Raw genomic sequence first — 25,769 nt, 5'->3', positions numbered from 1 at the left:
TCTGCTTAGATTATCATCCGATCGACATCGGACTGCAGACGGAGACCATCCTCCTCACAGTGAACAACACCGTCACCTTTCATGTCATCTGTAAACCGACGAATGACACCTTCTGCTTTCACATCCGAGTTATTAATGTTCAATGGTTCCTGCACAGCTCTCTGTGGTACACCCGGTGGTGAAAGTATTCTATCCACCAATTTTGCATCCAATTTGCCAACTTGCCTTGGAACCCAGTCGTTTTGGACCAGCCTTCCATTTTGGATCTTGTTTAAGGTCATATTCAAGTCCGTGTAAACCACATCATCTGCACTGCCTTCATCAATATACTGAAGTACCATTTCAAAAAAACTGAACTGAATTCCTCAGACAGCATCTTCCTCTGCCAAATCCGTGATGACTAAACTGAATTGATCCTTACCTTTGCAAGTGTCGATTCATCCTCACAATTGTTTACAATAATATCCCTCCCCCTGCTGGCAGACAATCTGCTCTGTAATTACCTGGCCTACCCCCGCAGCACTTCTTGAACAAAGGAACCATAATAGCGATCCTCCAGTCATTCAGCACTTCACCTTTGGCCCGCAAAGTATTATATGTATCCACCAGGGCCCCAATTATCTCTGTGTAATTAGCATGGGGTCAAAGAATGCTTGTCCAGGCAGTGACACCCACATCCCATCAATGAATAAATAAAAATACATATGTCCCTCCCGACCTCTGCAAACCCCTCCAGCTACAGCAATCCGTACTGGCGTTGTAACACCGTTCAGGCCCTGACCACTCTCTGTAACACTCTCACCACCTCCAGCACCTTCACCTCTCCATGTTCATATCGTGCCAATAAACCTTGACAACGATTCCCCTTCCCATTGCCCTCCTCCTGCTAGCAGACCCTTTGCAAGCCCTTTAACACTTCCTCCTAAAACTCTCTCTCAATTCAGGATTTTAAGTACTTTGTGGTGATCTTCTCAGCCTCATAATCTAATATGATCCATTTTGTCCTGAGAGGGACCGGTGGGGATTTCTTGCTGAGTTTTTGTCTGTTTCATTGGAACGTCCTCTTGTTGAGTATTTTACACTGTTCCTTCAAATGTTTACCACTGTTCATTTACAGGTACATATTTCAGTCTGTTTAGCCTGTTTATCTTGGTCAGTTCTCCTCTCCAACTCATGTAATTGGCTATTTTTGTTTCTAGTTGTAGCTTGTCCTTTCTGTGTTTCACTTTAAATCTTTATATTTCTTTAAACTGCACTTTGTCACAATTTCCCAGAGTAGATTTCCAGGTGACATTACTCATTTACTCAGTTTTATCACACAACAGTAGCTCTGAGTCAGTTACGTCCCTCGCCAGTTGCACAATGTGTTATTCTAAGAAACACTGAAAAAAATTCTCTGAACTCCTCTTCCAATATCACTGTTTCAGTGTGATTGTCCGAGACTTTGCGAATAACTAAATGTTCACCATGCCTGTATTAAAAATTCCAATGAATTCCTATTTATTGCAGTGACGAGTAATGAAATGCTGTTCAGTGGGTGGTCTAAAACTGTTCTGCTGCTTGTGTCCTTGGCAAGTAGTAGCCAGAATTTACATTCAGACTGACTCTACTTCATGATCTGATGCCAAATGCTTTCTCCGTAATGCCTTTCTTACCCATTATTGTTAGTGTCGTCCATTTTGCCTGAATTTGCACGAGGTTGTGAACCATTGAATATTTATGTTCCACCTTTTGTTCGCCCTGTAACCACATCTCTCTGGTGTCTAAATCCCTTTTATCTCTGTGTCACAAATCCATCTACCTTGTTGCAGAGATTTTGGCCATTAATAAAAAAACATAATGTACTCGTCACAAATGGATTTGCTAATCTACAGTTTTAGTTAAACTTTGTCCCATCCTTTTCCTGTCTGTGGTCCTCAGTCACATTCCCACGCTACTCTGATGCTTCACGTTTTCTCTATGGATTTGGAAAGCTCCTTTCACCTGAAGCCTGTCCCTGCATCCTCTCTGTCAGTTTAAAGCCCTGTCCATAAATCTACCAACGTGACTGGCCAGGACATTGTTCCACTGGAACTGTGCTGGGATCAATCTGAATGGATTTTTTAAAAAAATCAGATATGGAATGTGGGTGTCTCTGACTGACTAACCTTTATTGCCCATCCCTTGCTGCCCTTGAGCTAAGCAGCTGGCTCGCCCTTTTCAAGGGTAATTGAGAGGAAAACACTTTGCTGTGGGTATGTCGTGCAGACCACATGAGAGTGAATAGGTGTCTTTCCCTGAAGGTCAAGTGTTTGGATTTTATCAATACTTATGTATGGATTGTTAATTCAAATTTTTAAAACATATATTCATTTAAAATTCCACATGGTTCGAAGTTAGAAAGAAGAAGGGGGGTGATCACTTGTTGGGACTGTATTGTCGACTGTTGTAGACACAACAGATACCAGAGGAGCAGCTGTGTAGAGAGATTGCAGATAACTATAGGAATAATAGAGGAGTGCAGGCTGGAGATTTTAATATTCCCTGTATTGACTGGGCCATCTAGAGTATAAAAAGAACTGGACGGAGGGCAATTTTTCAAATGTGTCCAATGAAGGTTCCTAAATCAATATGCAGAGGGCCCTACTCTACTCAGGCAGGTGCAACTCTGGACGTCCCCTCAGAAAACGATGTCCGGCAAGTGACTGAAGTGTCATTGAGAGAGCACTTTGGGTCCAGTGCCCACGACTGTCTTCGTTTTAACATAGTTATGGAAAAAGATAGGAGAGGTCCACAGATTGAAGAGGAATACTGGAACAGAGTCAGGTTTGGGTCCATTCTGGAGGATCTGGCCAGCGTCAATGCAGTGAATTTAAAATTGCACAACGCCCAGTTAGAATCTAACTCGCTTTGGAAGCGCTGGTGAACACTGAAACAGATGAAAGGCTGAAACTAAATTTGTTTGATTTTATATTCCATGACACTGCCATCCTGTTCCTATAAATTCTGTACCTTAGGATTGTGCTCCACAACCACCTGATGAAGAAGCAGTGCTCTGAAAGCTAGTGCTTTCAAATAAACCGGTTGAACTGTAACTGAATGTCGTGTAATTTTTCACTGTGTACATCCCCAGTCCAACAACAGCACCTCCATATTATGATTCCAATCGATTGGGTGAGTCTGTTTGAAGGAAAAGGAACAACTGGCAAATGGGAGGCTTTTGAAAGTGTGATATCAAGAATTCAGGACCAGTATGCCCCATTGGGGTAAAGGGAAAAGCTGGCAGGTTTAGGGATCCTTGGCTGATGAGGGATAATAAGGCTCTGGTCTTGAAATAAAGACTGCATGCATTGGGTTTAAGCTATCCTTATCTACATAAACTCTTCTATTCTTAAAGACATGATAAATCTGTGGAGACCCTACAATCCTCTCAGTCCCTGAAACACTACCAATCTGCAGAAGTCTTTCCAATACCTGTGACTCTTCCAGTACAGCTCCTACAAGACCCTATATCTGTGTGATATCTTTTCATTGTCAGCACCCACCCTGTCAATGTAAGCTCCTCCAGTGTCTCCATGCATCTACTCATTTCTATAATCTTCTCCAGCTTTTCCATGTGTAAACAGCACCCTCCCCTACAACCCTTCCCACTTTGACCAATCTGGAGGAAGCTACCAATGCGCCCTCATCTGTGAAACTGTCTCCAACCAAAATTGCTGTCTTTGTCACTTGGAAAATCTGTCTGATTCCACACACTCCATGTCGAAATAACCTGCAGAACCTAAGCCTTCCTGTATCTATAAACATTTGCAGTCACTACTACCCTCCATATGTTTATTTGTTTCTCCAATCTGTACACCCACGTTTTCTCAGTAATCTGCTCCATTCAACTGAAACATTCCTGTCTGTGCACAAACACCACATCCTACCAATATCCTTATCCCTGTAAACTGATCCATTCCTCCCAACCTCCCCATCTCCATGAACACCGGTAGGCCCAGTAGCTCTCCACATTTCTGTAACCTTCTGTGGCTGTATGGTCCTACCTCCCTGTGAAACCACCTCCAGTCCCCACACTCCATCCAGTCTGGGACATCTGCTCCAGATAGGGCCATTGCTGTCTCTCTTACCTCATACAACCTAAGCAATGCCTCCTATTTGTGTCTCTTCATTCAGATCGCATCCTCTCCCGCTTCGCGTAACCTCTTACTGCCATCATAACCCTTGCTATTTAGAAAATGGAATAGCACATTCCAGTACAAGCCCTTCAGCCCTCAATATTCTGCTGACCTTTTATCCAAATCTGAAGACTGAACTAACCAACATACCTTACATGTTGCTATCATTGATGTGCCTATCGAAGAGTTGCTCAGTTGTCTGTAATGTGTCTGAATCTACTACCACAGCTGGCAGTCCATTCCACGCACCCAACACACTTTGTGTGAATAACTTACCAGTCCAGTCCATGCCGACAGGATATTCCAACCAAATCTAGTCCGACCTGCCAGCACCTGGCCCATGTCCTTCTGATAGCTCAGCTAAACCTTCCGCCAGTTACCTGAAAAGTATGTCCCCTTGTGATAGCCATTTAGCCATGGGATGTAGTCTCTGGTTATCCACTCTATCTATGCCTCCCATTCCCTTGTATACCTCTATCATGTCAACATTCTTCCTCCTTCGCTGTGATCAGAAAAGCCCTAGCTTCCACAACCTACCTTCAATGGATATTGAAGGAAATACCGAGGTATAGGTTTGACTGCTTTGTGGCCATTGTATCCTCATTTATATCTGCAAAAGGCTCTGCTCACTGTAGCACATCCTATGCTCATAAGTGAATCTGGTCTCTCACAAGACTCTCTATCACTCTCTCCTCCAGTCTCGACAAGCTTCCCTATCCCTGTCGTATCTTGCAGCATGCACACCACTCACTCTCTCTGACATACCTTCCAGTGCATAAATTCATCTCTCCTTCTAACTGTATCCAGTCTACAACTTCATCCCTGTCCGTGCAACATCCTCCAGTCCATATACTCCTCTTTATTGCTGCAGCATTCTTCAGCTTATATCATCTTCCATGTGCTTGCAACATTCTCCAGTCCATACTACCCACCCTTTCCCTGTAATATTCTCCAGTCCATACCATCCTCCCTATCACTGTGATATTCTCCAGATCCCACAACTGTTTTTAAATGTACCACATCCTGGAATTATGTGAATGCTTCTACGCCCTGATCAACATAGTCCATGTTACGATCCACAACCCTACACACATCCCTATCTCTGAAGTCTATTCAATGACGCTTTATCTCTCTAACTTCCTCCAAACCATAAATTTTTTTCTCCTGCGAACATTCTGTTCGCAACTGTAAATATGTTTTACCCTGCAACATTGTCGAGCCCCCAAACATCTCTCCCACTCTGTGAGTTCTAACCATCACTGAACGACCTTCTGTCGGTACACGCGCCATGCATTTGCAACAAGGCAGATGGAATGACAGCATTTACTGTGCCAACAGAATTCTCCACTCCAGAGAGATGAGGCAACACAGACCAGGGATGGAGACTGGGATTTTCCAGATCTCTGTTGGACTCTGTGCCATTCTCCATGTGTAACCCTCACTGCATCAGTCTAATTTCCCATTTTGTCTGTTTATCTATCTCCTGTAGATACTCAGGATGCTCTTGACTCAAGAGAATTCCCAATTCCTGTCTCGTCCATCACCACACTGAAAACTGTTGGTCAGCCAGAGAGATGGAGAGTGAGATCTGGAGCCTTCAGTAAATCCTGCAGCGAGGTAAGATCACTCTCAGTGAACAGAGCAGAGTGTATTTAAGGGGTCGAACTTTGGTCCGGAAGACGTGACACAGATTCAGTGTTGAAGGGTAAAGACAGAGCATGATAGTCCTAGGCTCAAACCCCACCTCTTGTTAATTTTCGTCACTGCTGTACTGAGCCTTCCTATGTCAATACAGTAAGTTGACAGTTATCAATCCAGGCCTGTGCTATCTTCGTGAGGATCAGAACAACAGAGGGGAAAGCAAGCCACCCTCAAGGAGATGGTATTGAAACCTGGGATCTTTCTGATCTATATTCCCTCCTCAAGCTATCTCTTGTCATGTGATAGAGTCATACAAAATGGAAACATGCCTTTCGGTCTAACTTGTTTGTGCCAATGTCTTCAATACTTATAATTCGCAGAAATTTTCCTATTTCTGTAACCTCCACTCCTCCCATATTCCTGCTGTATATTTGAAACCTCCTCCGATGCTGACGACTCTCCCTGTATGTAAATTGCTCCAATGACGATAACATGCCCAATCTCAATAATCTCATCCTGCACTCAGTACAATAATTCCCATTTCTGTAGTTTTGCACAATAGTTACAGTGTCCCCGTCTCTGTAAAATCCTCCAGCCAGGAGCAAAATACCCACCTGTGTACTTTCCTCAAGCCCCAAGAAAACATGATATCAGTGTAATCTTCTGCAGGTCAGATCACACTCCGGCCTCCTGGCCTAAAGCACCACACGACCACAGTAACCTTCTCCCAACCCTACCGACCTCCTAACCGATGTGAACACCTCCATACACTTTTCAAGCCACAGCAGCACTCCACATCTCTGTTTGCTCGTCCACTCCCTGCAGTCCTCCCAGCAACTTAAACACTCTCTCTTTGTGTAATTCTGCAATCTGGGGCAGCACGGTGACTCAGTGGTGAGCGATGGTGCCTCACAGCGCCAGGGACCCAGGCTCGATTGCAGCGTTAGGTGACTGTCTATCTGTGTGTAGTTTGCACCTTTTCCCTGTGTCTGCGTGAGTTTCCTCCTGGTGTTCCAGTTTCCTCCCACAGTCCAAAGAAGTGCAGGTCAGGTGAATCTGCCATGCTAAATTGTCCATAGTGTGAGGTGCACTGTCGGAGAGAAGTGGGTCTGGGAGGATTACTCTTTGGAGAGTTGGTCTGGACCTGTTGGGCCGAAGTACCTGTTCTCATGCTGTAGGGAATCTAATCTAAACTCTCCCTCTGCGTTCCAAGTTACTGCCCCTAAATATATCCATCTATCCATATTCGGCCCCAACCCCTTCAAACCTCCGAGTCTCTGTGAACTCCCACAGCTCCAACATCCCTCCTTAACCGTGTAACCTTTTCCATTCCTGAAACACTCTGAAAATGTGGACATCCGACAATCCTCCCAATCTGCGTAATCCTCTCAGGACCCCGTAAAACCCCCGATCTGTGGAACCAGCTCCAATGCTTGTGACTCTCCTGATCAGTTTCCACAGGACTTACTATCTCTGTAACATCCTCGCGTCGCTATTACCCGCTCTGTCAATGTAAGCTCCTCCGGTCTCCCCACCAATCTAATCATCTCCATAACCTTCTCCAGCTCTTACAACTCTATCTGTGTAAACGTTCCACTCCCCTACAACCATCCCTAATGCAGAAACCTCCTCCAGTGTCTGCAATACTCCCCATCTGTGTTTGTGTCTACAGGAACTGTTGCTGTTACTGTCTCTGTAAGCTCTGACTGATTGTTCAGCTTTCCGGTCCATATACTTTCCAGAACCTCAGCATCTGACATCAACAAAAGGCTTCATTAACTACAGCCTTCCATATCTCTGTTCTTTCCTCAATTCTTTTCAACTCTTAATCTCTGTGAGAAACCTCACCGTCCTTTTGATCACCTGTAGTGCCTTCAGATCTCCCTGTATATTTCTTGACTCCATTGAATACAGCCCATCTCATGTTATAACTCCTCGAACTCATGTGTTATTCCCTCTCTCTGTGATATTCTTCAGTTACTGCAATTCTCATTCTTTATCTCCAGAGCTTCCAATCCCCCGATCGATGTAAGGTTTGGATCCCTTGCAGCATGTTTAACACCTGTAGCAGCCTCCAACTCCTCAACGCGTCCTGTCGCTGTAACCTTCTCAAATACTACAGCTTGTAATATCTTCCAGAATCTGCAACCCTCTCGATTTTTATAACCCACTCCAGAGCAGCATTCTACATCTCTGTGTAACTGATGGGAATGCTGTAAACCTGCCTTCACTGTCCTTACTAACTCTCTGAACCCCTGCAGCCCTCCAAACCTCAGTATCTCTGGGTCCTCCAATCCCTACACTTCTCCCTGGCTGTGTGAACTGATCCAGCACCTTCAAACCTCACTATCTCACTCACTCCTGAAGCTCCAACTCTTGTCCATGTCAGTGTAATTCCCAGCACCAACAACCCTCCCGGTCTCTATAACCTCCTGCAGCTCCAACTACCATCCCTACCTGTGTACTCTCCAGTCCCTCCAATCCTCCCTTTCTCTATAAACTCCTGCAGCTCCAACTACCATCCCATCTATCTACTCTCCAGTGCCTATAACGCTCCCTTTCTCTGAAAGCTTCTGTAGCTCCAACTACTACTGTGTAATCTCTAGTCCCTATATTCCTCCCGATCTCTGTAAATCCTTCAGAACTGATAACCCTGTATCTCTCCTTGACATCTTTCAGCCCGACAACCACCTGATCTCTAACCACCAACAGTGATCTCAAACCACCGAATTCTGTAACGTCCTCCAGTCTCAACAGCCCAGCTTTTCTCTGTTAGCTTCTCTGGTAACTGTATTCCCCTTCATCTCCGGTTACAGATCCTTGCTCAGGGGAACAATGTCTCAGTACCGAATCTGTAAGAACACAAGAATCTTTGATGTATCAATAAATTTGCCTCATTTTCAAAATTTTAACGACTGCAAGTTCAACATTCTCCACCTCTTCTCATCAATATCCCTCCATTTTGAAGACCAGCCTGGTGAACCATCTCTGGGTTACCTCCAGTGCAAGAACATTTTCACACCAGATAGGGGACCAAACTTGTTCACAGTTTTCTCAGTGCGGGCTGACAAGAGTCCTCTATATTTATTACAAGCCTTCCCTATTTTTATTCTCTATTGCCTTTGAAATCAATATCAGCATTCCATTTACATTCTCTATTACCTGCTGTCCCTGTATGCTACCTTTCTGAGATTTATACAGCAGGTTTCCCTAGTTATGCCATAGCGTAGCTTTCTGCAGTTGATCTGAAACCACGAGCTGACAGCAATAATCACGAAAGTGCCGGAATGCATGTTAAACGATATGCCAGAAATACTAACTGCACACTTAGAAACTTATGGAATAAGTGCAGTCCATAAGACCATCATGTACAAGAGTAGAATTAGACCATTCAATCCATCAGGTCTATTCCACTATTCGATTGTGTATGAATTGTTTCTCAACCCCATTCTCTCATTCTCTATAATCCTTGATCTCCTTCTTCATCCAGAACCTGCCTATCTCTGAGTAAGATACTCTGAATCACTCAGCATCCATAACCCCATGAGGCAGTGAGTTCAACAGATCCATCACCCTCTGGCTGAATAAATTCCTTCACATCTCTATTCTAAACGTTCGTTCCCTTCACTCTGAAGCTGTGCGCTTGGACCCTCGTCTCTCCTGCTCGTGGAAACATCTTGCCTACGTCCACTCCATCGAGGCCCCTCAGAATTCTGTAAGTTTGAATGAGAATCTGCCGCCGCCTCTGAAACTTCAGCAAGTGCAGAACCAGAGACATCACCTGCTCCTCATATAAGACGAATTTCATCCCTAAAATCATTCTTGGAAACACATTTCTCATACTCCTTCACAATCTTTGTTCAGACTCTGAATAAATAACGTGTTGAGTGCAGTCCCAACACTGACCCCTGCGGAGCTCCCCTCATCACTATTTCCCCTGGTGAAAAAGACACCTTTCTTCACACTCTCTGCCTTGTGCCAATCAGACAAATCCTCTATCCATGCTCAGCATGTTGTTCTGAAAAGCAAATGTCATTTCACACCCACTGCTGAATTTATTTTTCTGTCTGGCTGGAAGCAGCAGAGTTTCACCATTACCTTCCCATCTGTAATTCCCTGGAGAAGGTGGTGGGGAGCTGCCTTCCAGACCCATTGCAGTCATATGGGTGTAGGGACAGACACAGTGCTGGGAGGATAGAGCGCGCCTTGGAGGGCACCTTGGAAATGCTGGTGTTCCCGTCCAGCTGGAGCTCCAGTCCTTCCAGGGTTTCGTGGTTCCGGGTTTATGAAGTGCTGTTGAAAGGGCCTGCCTGAGTGACCTCAGTGCTATTTGTCGAAGTTTGATTCCATCATTCATTCATGAACATGAGCTTTGTTGTCTGAGCCAGCATTTATTATTCATTTTGAGTTGTCCCTGAGAAGGTGGTGGTGAGCTGCCTTCCTGAGCTCCTACATCAGCCATTTGAACTGTTGTTATCAGTGTAGCCTCCAGCAGGCGCAACAACGCTTCTCTTGCCTATAACTGTACTCAGACAATGCAGCTCTCCCTTTTATATCTGACATCCTCCCCGACTTATAACTCTTACATTTCCTCACAATATCTTGGAGCAGGTCCATGAGGCTCACGCACACCTGGGAGTTACAGAGGCAGCAAAGTCGTAGGATATAAATCAGCACTGAAGATCGTGGCCTAATCGTCCCTGGGAGTCACAGAGACGGTGACCCTGTGAGGGAGATAAGTGGAGTGGGAGCTGGAGGATTACACGTCCCTAGGAGTCACAGAGACGGTGACCGTGTGAGGGAACAGAGTGGAGTGGGAGCCGGAGGATTACACGTACCTGGGAGTCACACAGATAACCTTCTGCTGCTGGGACGGGCCTGCACTGAGTTTGGAAGATGGACAAGAGCCTTCACAGAAAATGCTGTAAATTCATTAGCAGATAATACACCGTTATTAGCAACTGTCAGTAAATTGATAGAAGTTAGCAAATTTATTTTTTCAACTTCTGAAATAAGGGTTGAATTCAGAAATAAGAGGGAGAAGTGAAGTTCTGAGCCAATACATATATATTATCCTCAGTAAGCCACAGTTGAATAAGGGAGTTAACCATATTTTTTTTCTCTGATGTTAATTTAATTCTAAGCAATTAATTAAGTTACTCTAGACATGTTGCATTTTAAGACATGACAAGACATGTTTGTTAGATGGAAAATATGTTCTCTTATGTTGGGAAGTCATAGCCCCTGCTCGTGTCCTAGATGAACACTTGGTCTTGGAGCTCAGATAGTAATTAAAGACTCTATGGGACATCTGTGATGTTGAGAGTTAGGTGAATAGCTCACACAGAGAGCAGATAACCCTGATAACATGACAGCCAAGAAGAAGAAAGGGAATAGGGGTCTAGACAATCGAAGGGAATCATTCATGGAATGGAAGGATATCCTGATATCTCCCTCCGAATTCAGTCTCCTGGTTTGGAAGCTGATGAAGGTGTGAGCTGTTCAGGGGAGGGCAGTCGGAGCCGTGTCTGCGGCACCACAAGCAGCCTGACTGTGCAGGAGCGAAGGGAAAAGGAAGGAGGATCAATCGTCACAGGGGAGTCAGGAAATTGAAGAAGGTGTCAGTGTTTCTGTAATTCCAGGATAGTGGGGTTAAGAATATAACGGTGTCTGCAGGGCATTCGTCAGGGGGACAGTGAGCAGTCAAAGGTCATGTCCATATTGGTCGGAATGAACTGGATAGGAAGGGTGAAGCGGTCTGGGAATCAGAATTTAGGAAGATAGGTGGATGGTTAGCAAGTGGGACATCAAATGTAACAATTCCTGGAATACTCCCAGTGCCGTGTCCAAGTGAGAACAGAACTCGGAGTTTTAGGTAGATGAGAGCGTGACTGGAACGATGGTGCAGCAGGGAGGGCTTCGGTTTCCTGGCATTGGGACCGGTTCTGGGGAAGGCAGCAACTGTACAAGCTGGATGGGCTAACGTGACAGAGCTGGGACTGAGTTTCTTGTGCGGTGTTTGGGAGGGATTAAAAGTAACTTGGCGGGTGCATAGGATCCAAACCGCAATAGTAGAGGAGACTACCAGGATTGTCAAAATAATGGGAGATACAGTTGGTACTAATTTACAACAACGAGTTTATCAGTGGAAGATGGAGTAAGAAAGAAAGCCTTAATCTAAGGTACTCTGCATAGACATGAATACTCGGAGTTTGGAGAGTTCGAGATGCAGATTAGTGTGTGGAAATCTGATGGACTGATCACCGAGAGCTGGCTCAAGGAATGGCAGGACTGTGTGTTAAATATTGCTGAGTATCAGGGATTCTGAAATTATAGAAGGGAAGGGAAAGGATGAAGGTGGAAGTATTGGTTTTGATTAGCATTTGTTAAGGCGCCCAAGAGAAAGAGCCTACTCACTCACTCGGGACACCTCGCTACCTTTCCCCAGATGTACCAGCTGTTACAAATGATCCCACCCCCCACCCTCACCCCCTTAATACTGTTTGGTAATTCTCACATTTCGGAAGCAACCAACACACACAAGAGCAGAAAGAGCCAAGAGGTATTGGGGGCTTCCCAACATTCAGCTCCTCACTCTATCACAGGGAAGGATCCTGACCCTAACCATAAGAGGCTGACTGACCGTGTCCAAGCTCCCGGACTGGGATCTGAGACTCCCCCTGACTCACTGTGCTGGGCAAATGACTGACCATGTCCAAGCTCGCTGACTGGGATCTGAGACTCTCCTTGACTCACTCTGCTTGGCACCGTGACTGACCATGTCCAAGCTCCTGGACTGTTATCTGAGACTCCCCCTGACTCAATGTACTGGGCACCGTGACTGACCATGTCCAAGCTCGCTGACTGGGATCTGAGACTCCCCTTGACTCACTGTACTGGTCACCGTGACTGACCGTGTCCAAGCTCCCGGACTGGGATCTGAGACTCCCCCTGACTCACTGTACTGGGCACCGTGACTGACTGTGGACAATGATATCAGGCTTCCTCGTATTATGTCTGTGCTAAACACCAAGACAATACAGCAGGCGGGTGAGCCTCGTAGATCTGGCAGAGGGGAAACACTGTTGAGGGCAGGGTAAGGCAAGGTAATCATTCTGTGAGCATTCATGTCAGTTCAAAGTGAGTGTGTACAAACACCGGACGAGCACCCCAGAGGGACAGGCCATGTTTTGGGTGTGTCCCTGAGCACAGTGTCCTTGCGGCAGCATTGAGTGCATACAAACACGGAGTGAGTAGCCCAGAGGGGCAGACCATGAGCTGGGTGTGTGTCCCTGAGCATAGTGTCCTTGCAGCAGAATTGCAATGAGAGGTGTGAGTGCACCCTGAGCTGCAGCATTGAACTACAAATGTATACTGTCAGTGGGTTGGGGATGTGCTGGGATAACATGGGGAGGCTGGCATGTGACATGTGCCAGCATTGGTGGGTGTGCATTACATGCAGCTTCTGTCTGTGCAGTGTCCCCTGAGACGTTGGTGTCCAAGATAGAAGACTACAGGAGCGACGGGGGGAGGGGGTGGGGGAATAGAGTCACCAGTTACCAGCTCTAACTTTCACGTCCAATTCTCCATATTGAGTTTCCCAACAGAGGGAGGGAGGGTATGAAGCTGTAAGTTGTTGAGGAGAGATCCATTGCATGTGGCTGTTGATCATCAGTAATCATTCAGTCAACATCTTGCCACTCCCGCGCTCAAATCTTGTTTTAGAGATCAGTCCAGCACAGGAACAGGCCCTTCAGCCCGGCATGCCCGCACTGACACATGATGTCCTTCTAAAGTTAACAAGAAAGTTTTTGCTCCGACACCCTCTATATCATTCTGTTCCCTACTTACTCATATTTGTGCCAAGATCCCTCTTCAACCATGCTATATTTGCTCCTTCTCCTCGATCAGTGCATTCCAGGCACTTGCACATTCTGTCTGTAACAGCAAAAATAAACCTTGCCGATCATACCTCCCGAACTTTCTCCCTTTTATCAAAAACCTACGGTCTTGAGTAATTGATATTTCTACTCTGGGAAAAAGCCTCTAAATGTCCTTCTATCTATTCCTCTGATAATTTTGTAAATATCTATCAGGTAGCCCCTTAGCCAATGATGCTCAGGTGAACACAAACCATGTGTGTTCAATTTCTCCTTCTGGCTAAAACCCTCCAACCCAGGCCACATCCTGGTAAAACTTTTCCATCCCCTCTCCAACACTTCCACATCGTTCTGATGGTGTGGCAAACAGTACTGTATACAATAATCTGAATGTGCCCAAACTACAGTTCGACAGCTGCAATATGACCTGCTAATTTTCATACTGCATGCTCCGATGCCTGTCTGCAAGTTTGCCGTCAGTCTTCTTGATCCCCCTATCCACCCGTGTAGCCACTTTTAGGGAACTGTGGAGTTGTACACCTCGATCCCATCAGATGTTGATGCGGCCAGTAGTTTTTCCATTCACTTTATACTTCTCTCCTGCATTAGACCTTCTAAAACGCATTACGTCATAACTGTCCAAATAAAGTTACATCTGTGTTTTCTCTGTCCAAGTCTGCAGCTGACCTATATCCCGCGCTATTCTCTGGCAATCATCCCCACAATCTGCAACTCCGCCAATCTATTTACAGATCTGCAGTCACAAAAACACTGTTCCACCACTACTCTGTCTTCTGTGACCAAGCAGTTCTCTATCCATCTCACTAACTGACCACTGATCCCATTTCACTTCACCTTCGGTATGAGCCTGCCATAAGGAACCATATCAAAGGCCTTGCTAACGTCCAGACGGCCAACATCCAGTCCCATGCCCTCATCAATCAATTTTGTCACTTCCACAAAATAATCAATAAAGTTTGAGAGACACGATATTCCCCACACAACTGCGTTGCCTGTTGCTATTAAGTCCATATGAGAGTGCTGTTCGAGCTGCACTCATTCAGACAAGTGATTATTCCATCATATTCCTGACTTGAACCTTGGAGATTAGATTTGATTCCCTACAGTGTGGAATCAGGCCCTTCAGCCCAACCAGTCCATACCAACCCTCCGAAGAGTAACCCACCCAAACACATTCCCCTGCCCTATATTTACCCTGACTAATGCACCTAAGACTATGGGCAATTTATCATGGCCAATTCACCTGAACTGCACATCTTTGGACTGTGAGAGGAAACCGGAGCACCCGGAGGAAACCCATGCAGACATGGGGGGAATCTGCAAACTCCACACTGACAGTCACCAAGGCCGGAATTGAACCGAGGACTTTGGTGCTGTGAGGCAGCAGTGCTAAGCACTGAGCTCTTGATAGTTACTGTACATTGGGAGGTATGTTGGGCAATGATGGTTCCTGTACAATGAGAGGTATGTCAGACCGTGATGGTTACTTTACAGTGGAAGGTATATCTGGTGGTGATGTTTACTGTACAGTGGGAGGTATATCTGGCGGTGATGGTTACTGTACAGTGGCAGGTATGTCGGGCCGTGATGGTTACTGTACAGTGGCAGGTATGTACGGTGTGAGGTTGCAGACTGAGTTGTACAGTTGCAGACTGCTGCTGTTGATGGCCCATTGTACCTCATAGATGCATCATAATTTGTTGCTCAATCTGTTTAACGTCTGTTCCATTAGGAACCCATATCATGGTGAGGTGGGTCTGCAAAATGTAAAGGTAGACCTTGCTCCCCATAAGGACTGTCCAGTGACCATTCTTACCGGTATATGAAATGTAGACGTTTATCTGCAGCAGGCAGATCGGTGATGATGTGGTCAATGATCTGTTTCCCTTTTACTGATTCCCTCATAACTTGCCGCAGAGCAGTCTAGCAGCAACATGATCCAGCATCAATGCTGAGCACTGTATTGACTATATGCAAGGAACTGCCACCTCAGCCTGGCTATGTCCTGTCAGTGGGACAGAACCTACCAGAGAGGGTGGTGAAATTGCCAGTGATATAGTCCTGTCCACAGGATCCTGCTTTACAGGCAATGTCCGACTGTTTTTTGATTCGTTCGTAGGGAATAAACAACAGGTCACGTTTCCATTTTGTATAATGAAGTGTTCATATCACTTTGTTTCTTAAATATTTTAAAATAAACCAAACATCAATATCTGTCAATTGAAAACAATTGAAGTGAACAAGAATTGAAATACCAGAGCGCACACTTGACTATAACACAATTCAATGAATGTAGTAAACAGCCGATTCATGTTCAGATCAGTGAACACACCATCTTGCAGGCAGCAAAGCTGTTGGAAATGACTTTGAGGAAAAGCCTGAATTCAGACACAGTGTTACTGGCCCTCACCATGACCACCAAAACACTGACCATCTCCAAAATCTGTCCAGAGTGCTTCCAAACTGGAGCTGGGCAGTTACTCGCGCAATAGACCGGTTAGAGATATACCTGAACAACGGGGAGGTGTGTGGGGCAGACTGTTCAATGGACTAGCACATGGCGCAGTTCAACATTTGTAACAATGACCTGTAAACAACCATGTCTTGTAAGTGTGTGGCATCTAAACTCTGTAATTCTGCACCTTAGACCTGATCCTGAGTGGAGGTGTTATAAAGGTGATGGGCTCCTGCAGCAAACGTAATCTTACATTGAATCCTTCATAAACCATATCCAGTTTATGTTAGCCCCACAATGTCAGTATCCAAACAGAATTGTACAGCTCCATTGATGGCCAGCGTGATCCGAGCCCAACGACCTTGTGTGTGACTTGAGCTGGATGTCTCTGTGTAAATGTTTGCAGCATTGTTCTAACCCTTAACAGCAAAGTCTCTTCACTGAACGTCTGACATCCTTTCATAATACCAACTTTTAGATTGTCCAATAAGTACAAAATCCACCCATGTATTCAGTTCACTTTTATAACAACAATATGATGAAAACAGTGCCCAACTCACAGTAAGGAGCATTGAAATGATGAGTCTCATTACCGCACAGAAGGCCAAATTATGATTAAGTACAAGGAATTTGAAAATATACATTTATTTTCCGTTTGATTAACATTGTGAACTCATAGTCGACTCTCCTGCTCCTCAGCGGCTACATGAATGGCTGTGCTATTTTTCAGAACCACACTTTTTGAGTCTGATCTCCAGCATCTGCAGTCCTCACTTTCTCCCTGCTAATATTCACTCATTATCATTTGCTTGGCAAAAATATCACTGCGTGTTTAAACATGTTACAGTCAGATCTGGGTACATTTTGAATTGCTTCTGTCTATCTCAGAGCTCAGTAATATGGGATGTGAATGGCAGTGTCTGTGTGATGCTCGGAATGTCGGCCATGCCTCTGAGAGACTGACAGATTGTTTAAAACAGCATATCCCTTCAGCTGTTTACAACAAACAGGTTACTGGCTAGACACTAACAGCCTGAGCTCACAAAGCCCAAAGAACAGTGTTCAACATTGGGCAGGTCTGGACAATAGTTTCATTTCATTTATTCATGGAATATGATTGGGCCAGTATTTATTGTCCATCCCTTGTTGCCCTTGAGAAGGTGAGGGTGAGTTGCCACATTTAACCAGTGCAGTCGATGTGCTGAAATTAGACTTAAAATACTTTGAGGATCTGACCAGAATCATTGATGAGGGTCCAGCTGTGGAGCAGGTGTTTGTGGACCTCAGCAAGGCATTTGATAAGGTTCCCCATGGTAGGCTCATTCAGAAGGTCAGGAGGAATGGGATATGGGGAACTTTGCTGTCTGGATACAGAATTGGCTGGCCAACAGAAGACAGCGAGTGGTAGTAGAAGGAAAATATTATGCCTGGAAGTGAGTGGGTGTTCCACAGGGTTCTGTCCTTGGGCCTCTACTGTTTGTAATTTTTATTAAAGACTTGGGTGAGGGGATTGAAGAATGGGTCAGCAAGATTGCAGATGACACAAAGGTTGACGGTGTCGTTAACAGTATAGAGGGCTGTTGTAGGCAGCGGCGGGACATTGACAGGATGCAGAGGTGTGCTGAGAGGTTGCAGATGGACTTCAACCCGGATAAATGCGAGGTGATGCATTTTGGAAATTCGAATTTGAAAGCTGAGTACAGGATTAAGGAAAGGATTCTTGGCAGTGTGGAGGAACAGAGGGATCTTGCTGTGCAGGTACATAGATCCCTTAAAATGGCCGCCCAAGTGGACAGGGCTGTTCAGAAAGCACATGCTGTTTTGTCTTTCATTAACGGGGGATTGATTTTAAGATTTGTGAGATCTTGTTGCAGCTCTATTAAACCTTGGTTAGACCGCACTTGGAATACTGCATTTAGTTCTGGTCGCCCTATTACAGGAATGATGTGGATGACTTGGAGAGGGTTCAGAGGAGGTTTACCAGGATGCTGCCTGGACTGGAGGGCTTATCTTATGAAGAGAGGTTGACTGAGCTCGGAATCCTTTCAATGGAGAAAAGCAGGAGTAGAGGGGACCTAATTGAAGTGTACAAGATAATGAGCGGCATAGATAGAGTCGATAGCCAGAGACTATTTCAAAGGGCAGAAATGGCTAATACGGGGGGTCATAGTTTTAAGCTGGTTGGAGTAAAGTATAGAGGGGATGTCAGAGGTGGGTTCTTTACACAGAGAGTTGTGAGAGCATGGAATGCGTTGCCAGCAGCAGTTGTGGAAGCAAGGTCATTGGGGACATTCAAGAGACTGCTGGGCTTGCATATGGTCACAGAAATTTGAAGGTGCATACATGAGGATCAATGGTCGGCAAAACGTTGTGGGTTGAAGGGCTTGTTCTGTGCTGTACTGTTCTATGTTCTATGTTCTAATACCATTGGGGGGGAACCTTGAAATAGTGACACTGAAGGAATAGCAATATACTTCCCAATCAGGATGGTGGTTGGCTTGGAATGGAAAGCGAACATGATGATAATCCGATGTGTCTGTTTCGCTTGTCCTTCTTGACGGTCATGGTTTCACAGGTACGCTGTAAGAAGCCTTTTTAAAATTCTGCAGACCACCGTGTAGATGGCAGGTATTGCTGCTCCTGAGTGTCAGTGATTGAGGGGTGAAGCTGCATTCACAGGGAAAATGGGGAGGGGGCGGGTATTTCATCTCCCACACATTCAATGTGTGTCTTATAGATGGTGTACAGGCTTTTGGAAATCATGAGGTATGTGAATTCTGCAGGATTCCTAGCCTTGAGATATTCTTGTCGCCAATTAATTTATATGCGTCAATGTGTGACGCTGAAAAAGCACAACAGGTCAGGCAGCATCTGAGGTACAGGAAAGTCGACGTTTTAGCATAAGGCCTTTACAGGAATCGGTAATGCAAATATACGGTCAGTCCAGTTCTGGTTAACGGTAATACGCGGGATATTGGTTGTTGTGTTTTCAGTGATGGGGGTGACATTGAACATTTGAGGATATGATTACATTTGCAATTATTAGAGGTAGTCGTTGTCTGTTGTGTGTGCAATGGAAATTGTACTTTTCACTGTTAAGCACACACCTTCATATTCCCAGGTCCTTGTTGCATTTGGATAAGGATTGTTTCAGTATCAGAGTAAATCAGTAATAGTGGTCAATATTGTCCAATCATTGGCAAACAATCCCCGTTGTGACTTCACTTGAGTAGGGATGGTCATTTATGAAGCAGCTGAAAATTATTGGGCCGAGGGCAGAGAGAGCGCTTTTAGAGCTCACTGATGCTGTCCCTCTCTCTGAGCTAGGAAGTTGACTTCTAGTTCCACCTGCTCCAAAGGTGTTTAGCAACATATCTGAACGGTATAATATTGCGGTACTTACCAAATGGAGCTGAGTGATGACTTGGTTAGTTGGACAGCTGGTTTGTAATGCAGATTGATACGAACAGTGTGGGTTCAATTCCTGCACTGACTGAGGTGTATGATAAGAGCTGTCCTACTCAAGCTCTCCCTCACTTGAGGCATGATGACTGTCCAGTTAATCTACCGCCAGTAGTCTCTGTCTAACGAGAGAGCAGTCCAATCATCCTGTCGGCGTATGGTGCCCTACCTTTCCGTTTCTGATCTCCAGGCTTACCCAGAAACCCCTCCATTGGGGAACTGCGGCAGAGCTGAGATGGTTGCACTCCACCAACCCCAGCCACCTTCCTTTGTACCAGGTGTAACGTCTGCCAATGCAGACGAATCCTATTTGCTCCAGGTTTGCCGTTAATCCTGGATACAACATTTGGTCAAATGCAGTTATGATCATGTTAAAAGTGCAGTCACTCTCACCTCACCTCTCGAATTCAGCGGTGTGTTTTCTTGTTGTAAATCGTTTTGCTGAAGACCACCATCTGGAGAAGACTAAAGTTGATCCTCCCATCGATATTTCTGTCTGAACACTTTTGTGAAAGTTTCAGCCTTAGCTTTTCTATTATTGTGCTGGGCTCTTCAATCTTTGAGAAAGGTGGTATTTGTGGATCCTCCTCCTCCGGTGAGTTGTGTGATTGTCCACCACCACTCACCCAGACTGGATATGAGAGGATTGCAGAGAAAGTCCTGATTCATTGGATAGATCTGTGTATCATTTTCTATTTATACCATGTGGTGAGTAAGTGGCCCAATTTACTAACTTCATCTCATTCTGAGGTGTATTTGGTGCTACTATAGGCAGGCACTCCTGTATTCTCCATTTAACAAGGCTGTATCCCTGGCTTGATGGTCAGGGTAAAGTGGAGCATAAACCTTGCAGTGATAGTAAAACATATGCTGGAGGACAATTCTACTGCTGTTGGTAATGACCCGAACCAGCTCACACAGGCCAGTGCAAAGTTCCAAAATCTATTGGAAATCTGCCCTTTTTAGCACAGTGATGGTGTCACACATCCACAGGGGGTCTTCACGATGCAAAAGTGGAACATTGTATCCAGGAATACTGTGTGCAGTCGTCACCGTTCCCAATACGGTCATCGAACAATGTGTCTTCAGCCGGTAGGTTTATCTGGATGAGGTCAAGGATGTTTCTACCTGTCAGTATTTTCCCCCACCCTGTGCAGACGCAGTGAATCAGTTATGTCATTTTGGACCCGACCACCTCGATCAGGAATGCTGGTGCTGAGCCCCTCTTGGTGTTGATTTTGAAATGGCTCACCCAGTATACATTCTCCAGCTCTGTCACTCTCTCAGTGCTTCCACCAAGTGTTGTTCAAAGTAGAGGGACACTGATCCCCCAGCTGAGGAGGGCTGTCAGCAGGAGGTTTCCGTTTCAGTGTTTGATCTGACACCGTGAGGGTGAGAGAGGGGAGTCAGCAGGAGGTTTCCGTGTCAGTGTTTGATCTGAGACCGTGAGGCTGAGGGAGGGGCGTCAGCAGGAGGTTTCCGTGTCAGTGTTTGATCTGACACCGTGAGGCTGAGGGAGGGGAGTCAGCATGAGTTTCCGTGTCAGTGTTTGATCTGACACCGTGAGGTTGAGGGAGGGGACTCAGCAGGAGGTTTCCGTGTCAGTGTTTGATCTGACACCTTGAGGCTGAGGGAGGGGAGTCAGCATGAGTTTCCGTGTCAGTGTTTGATCTGACACCGTGAGGTTGAGGGAGGGGACTCAGCAGGAGGTTTCCGTGTCAGTGTTTGATCTGACACCGTGAGGCTGAGGGAGGGGAGTCAGCATGAGTTTCCGTGTCAGTGTTTGATCTGACACCGTGAGGTTGAGGGAGGGGACTCAGCAGGAGGTTTCCGTGTCAGTGTTTGATCTGACACCGTGAGGGTTAGAGAGGTGAATCAGCAGGAGGTTTCCATGTCAGGCTTTGATATGACCCCATGAGGTTTTGTCATGTCACATTGTTGCTTGACAGTATGGAGGACATCTCTCTCAATTCTGGCATAAGCTCCAAGGCATTAGGAAGGAGGAGTTTGCACGGTCTACAGCGCCTTTTATTATTATTACAGTCAGCAGAAGGGCCTCTCCTGTGTGGATGACACTGACTCTTTGGCTCTCGTGATTGGACACTCCAAGGTCTCACTCCTTCAAATACTCTCTGTCCCTTGTGTGTCCATGTATCAACCAATCTATTACTGTAAATATCTGCAGAACCTTCCTCCTCCCTATCTCGTTAAACTCCTCCAAGTTCTATACCCCTCCCTATCACTATAACGTCTTCCAAACCCGACACCCCTCACTACCTCACTAAGCACCTCCAAACCATACATTCCTCCCTATCTCTCTAACCTCCTCCATCATCTATATATCACCCTTTATCCATGATTTACTTCAGCCCCTACAAACCCTACATGTCTGTCTAAGCTGCTCTCCCATATACCCTGTCGATGTAACCTTGTCCAGCCACTCCCCACTCCCGACCTTTGTAAACATCATCCAACCACGAGACTCTCATGATCTTCGTAACCTCCTCCAGCATTTCCATACCGCCCCTAATTCTGGCATCCTCTAGTACCTCTGCCTTTTCTTATGGATATAACCTCCAAAAACACGTTTCGTTTAGTGAGGGAAAGGGACATGCCACAGGGCAAGAGTTATCAATGGAGGAAGGGCAATTGTAACACGATTAAGCAGAACTTATGATGCATAGAACAGTGGAGCAAAATGTAGGGGATGGGGATAATCGAAATATGAAGCTGGTTTAAAGAACAGACATCGCGTGTCCTTAAATAGCATGCCCCTATTTGGCAGGGAGGAAGTGATAATGTAAGGGAACCGTGTTTTACGACAGAAATTACGTCTTTTGTTAAGAAGAAGAAGGAGACTTATGTGACGATGAGATGATGGAGAGTTACAGATTAGCTAGGAAGGGTTTAAAGAGAGAGTTAAGAAGTGCAAAGAGAGGACATGCGTCATTTTTAGCAGGTCGAATAAAGGAGAATCCTAAAACTTTGTATCGGTACGTTAGAAAGAAAAGGACAACGAGGGTAGGAATAGAGCCAGTCAAAGACAGAAGTAGGAAGTTGAGTGTGGATTCTGTGGAGATCCGACAGGTGCTAAACGAACATTTTTCCTTGGCTTTTACTCAGGGAAATTAGAATATTATAGAGAAGAATAAGATTCGAGATATTTGACGAGAAAGGATCGAGGTTGGTAAGGAAGAGGTGTTATCAATTCGAGAAGGAGTGGAAGTGAAAATGTCCCCTGTGTCGGATGGGATTTATTCGAGCTTCTTCTGGGGCGCTAAGAAGGAGCCGTTGGAGACTTTGGCTTTGATATTTGAGTCTTCATTGTCTACAGGTTTAGTACCAGAGGACCGGAGGATTGCAAATGTTTGCCCATGTTCAAGATGGGCAGTACAGATGACCAAGGCAATTCCAGACCAGTGAACCTTATGTGTGTGTAGGAAATATTTTGGACAGGATTAAAAGAGATTGCATTTATAATCATCTAGCAAACAACAATTTGATTGCAAATAGTCAACATGTTCATGTCTCTCAAACCACATTGAGTTTTTTTAAAAGTGACCAAGCATGTGTAAGAGGCTAAGGCAATTGATGTGGTGTACATGCACCTCAGTAAAGCATTTGATAAGATTCCACATGGTAGACTGTTGTAGAAAATGCAGAGGTGTGGGATTGAGGGTGATTTAATAGTTTGGATTAGAAACTGACTTTCTGTAAAAGTCAGCGAGTGGTGTTCAGCATGGAGTCCGTTAACTTTGGTGAGCCACAAGGATCTATTTTGGGACCACTAGTGTTTGTCATTTTTATGAATGACTTCGATGCAGGCATAGGAGGATGGGTTAGTAAGTCTACAGATGACAATAAAATCGGAGGAGTAGTGAAAAGTGTGGAAATATTTTGCGGGTTGAAGGGGCACTTGGACAAACTGCAGAATTGGGCTGAGAGGTGGCAAATGGAGTTTCAATGCAGCTAACTATGAGGTGATTCCTTTTGGGAAGAATACCAGGAAGGCAGAATACTTGGTCAATGGAAAGATTCTTGGTAATGTGGATGTGCAGATGGATCTTGGTTTCCATGTACATAGATCCCTGAAAGTTGCTACCCAGGTTGATTGTACTCTTAAGAAGTCATACGGTGTGTTAGGTTGTATTGGTCGAGGTATTGAGTTCTAGAGCCGTAATGTCATGCTGCAACTATGCAAAATGCTAGAGCGGCCACACTTGGAATATTGTGTGTAGTTCTGGTCGCCCCATTGCAGGAAGAGTATGGAAGCATTGGAAAAGGAGATTTACCTGGATGTTGCCTGTTCTGGAGGGAAGGTCTTATAAGGAAAGGCTGAGAAACTTGGGTCTGTTCCCATTGGAGAGAAGAAGGCGAAGAGTGGATTTCATAGAGGCATACAATGTGATCAGAAGATTTGATAGGATGGACAGTTAAAATCTTTTTCCTCAGATGATGACATCAGCTTGTACGAAGGGGCATAGCTACAAATTGACGGGTGACAGGTTTAAGACTGATGTCAGAGGGAGGTTCGTTACTCATAGAGTGGTAAGAGCATGGAATGCCTTGCCTTCCAATGTACTTAACTCAGCCACGTTAGGGGGATGTATACAATCCTTGGATAACACATGGATGATGATGGAATAGTGTCGGGGGATTGGCTTAGATTCGTTGACAGGTCAGTGCAACATTGATGGCAAAAGGCATGTTCTGCGCTGTATTGTTCTATGTTCTATAAACCCTTACATCTTCCCCACTTCAGTAACTACACGCAGTCACTACATTCCTATTCATCTCTGTACCTCCTCCACCCACTTCATTCTTCTCTATCTACGTAAATTCCGCCAGCCGCTCTCCCCCTCCCCACCTCTGTGAACTTCATTCATCATTGTGGTCGTCCTGTCCTCTGTCTCCTCCTCCAGCCTCTCCACACCTCTCCATATCGCTGACATCCTTGAACATCTAAACCTATTCTTATCTGCATTACCTCCACCAACACATCACCCTTCCTGCCTTCCAACCCTCCGGATCTCTGTAATCTCCGGCAGTATCTTCAGTCCTTCCTATCACTGTGGCTTCCTTCATCACGTATATCCTTCCATATCTCTTGACCCACTCTAACAATTACATACTCCCCTCTTGCTATAAACTTCACAACCTCCTCCATTCCTCCCTCCCTTTGGAAACACTTACAGTACCTACAGCCTTCTCTAATTTTGTAAAGTCTTCCAGCACATACACCCATCCGTATCTCGGTAATCTCTCTGTTCTATTGCAACTTCCGCCCATCTGTAGCACCCTCCTGAACCTATACCTCCATATCACTGTAACTTTATCTAACCCGAAGCTCCTCCATATCTCTGTGAACTTTTCACTGTATTCATTGACATGCATCCATAATCTTTCAGATGCCGAATACTAAATGTTCTGAGACCCATGGAGGTATATGATTTCACATCACCTTAGTCCCAGATAAGTTGCCCCTTATCCTGAGATCCTGTCATCATGTTTTGGATTCCCAGACCCACAGAAATAATTTTTCAGCATCAGCCCTATAAAGCTCATTCCACTCAGAAGTTTTTGCTCCTCAAACAAATCACCTCCATTTCCTGAGACTCAAAAATATGGATCAAATCTATTCACAAATGCAGCAAGGGACACTCAGATGCAAAACAGTGAAACATTTGTATATTATTCATTGATAGTTATCAGACATTGCTGGGTGGGCTATCATTTATTGCCCATACACTTTTGTTCTGGACAAGGTGGTTGTGTGTGCCCATGCAGCAGGGCCACCCACAATAATGTTAGGGAATGAAAGGCAGGATATTCATCAACTGACAACCACGAGACTGAGATATGTTTCCCAGTCCAGATGGTCATTGACATTATGCTCAACTTGCAGGGTTAGTGTTTCCGTCGATCTGTTGCCCTTACTACTTCAGATGATCAACGCTTGAAAGGTGCTGTAAAATGGACTTTGATAAATGTCTACAATGTACCTTGTATCTGAAACACACTGCCTCCATTGAGGGTCGATAGCGGAAATAGTGAATGTTGTGGATGTTGTGGCAATCGAGCTGGACTACACATGTAGCCTTTCTTATACAGGGGCTGTTTATTTCTAGCGCAGTTTGTTGAAACGAAGTTAGA

This window comes from Chiloscyllium punctatum, chromosome 46 (assembly GCF_047496795.1).
Source record: "Chiloscyllium punctatum isolate Juve2018m chromosome 46, sChiPun1.3, whole genome shotgun sequence".
Lineage (NCBI taxonomy): Eukaryota > Metazoa > Chordata > Chondrichthyes > Orectolobiformes > Hemiscylliidae > Chiloscyllium > Chiloscyllium punctatum.
This window is presented reverse-complemented; position numbering follows the sequence as displayed.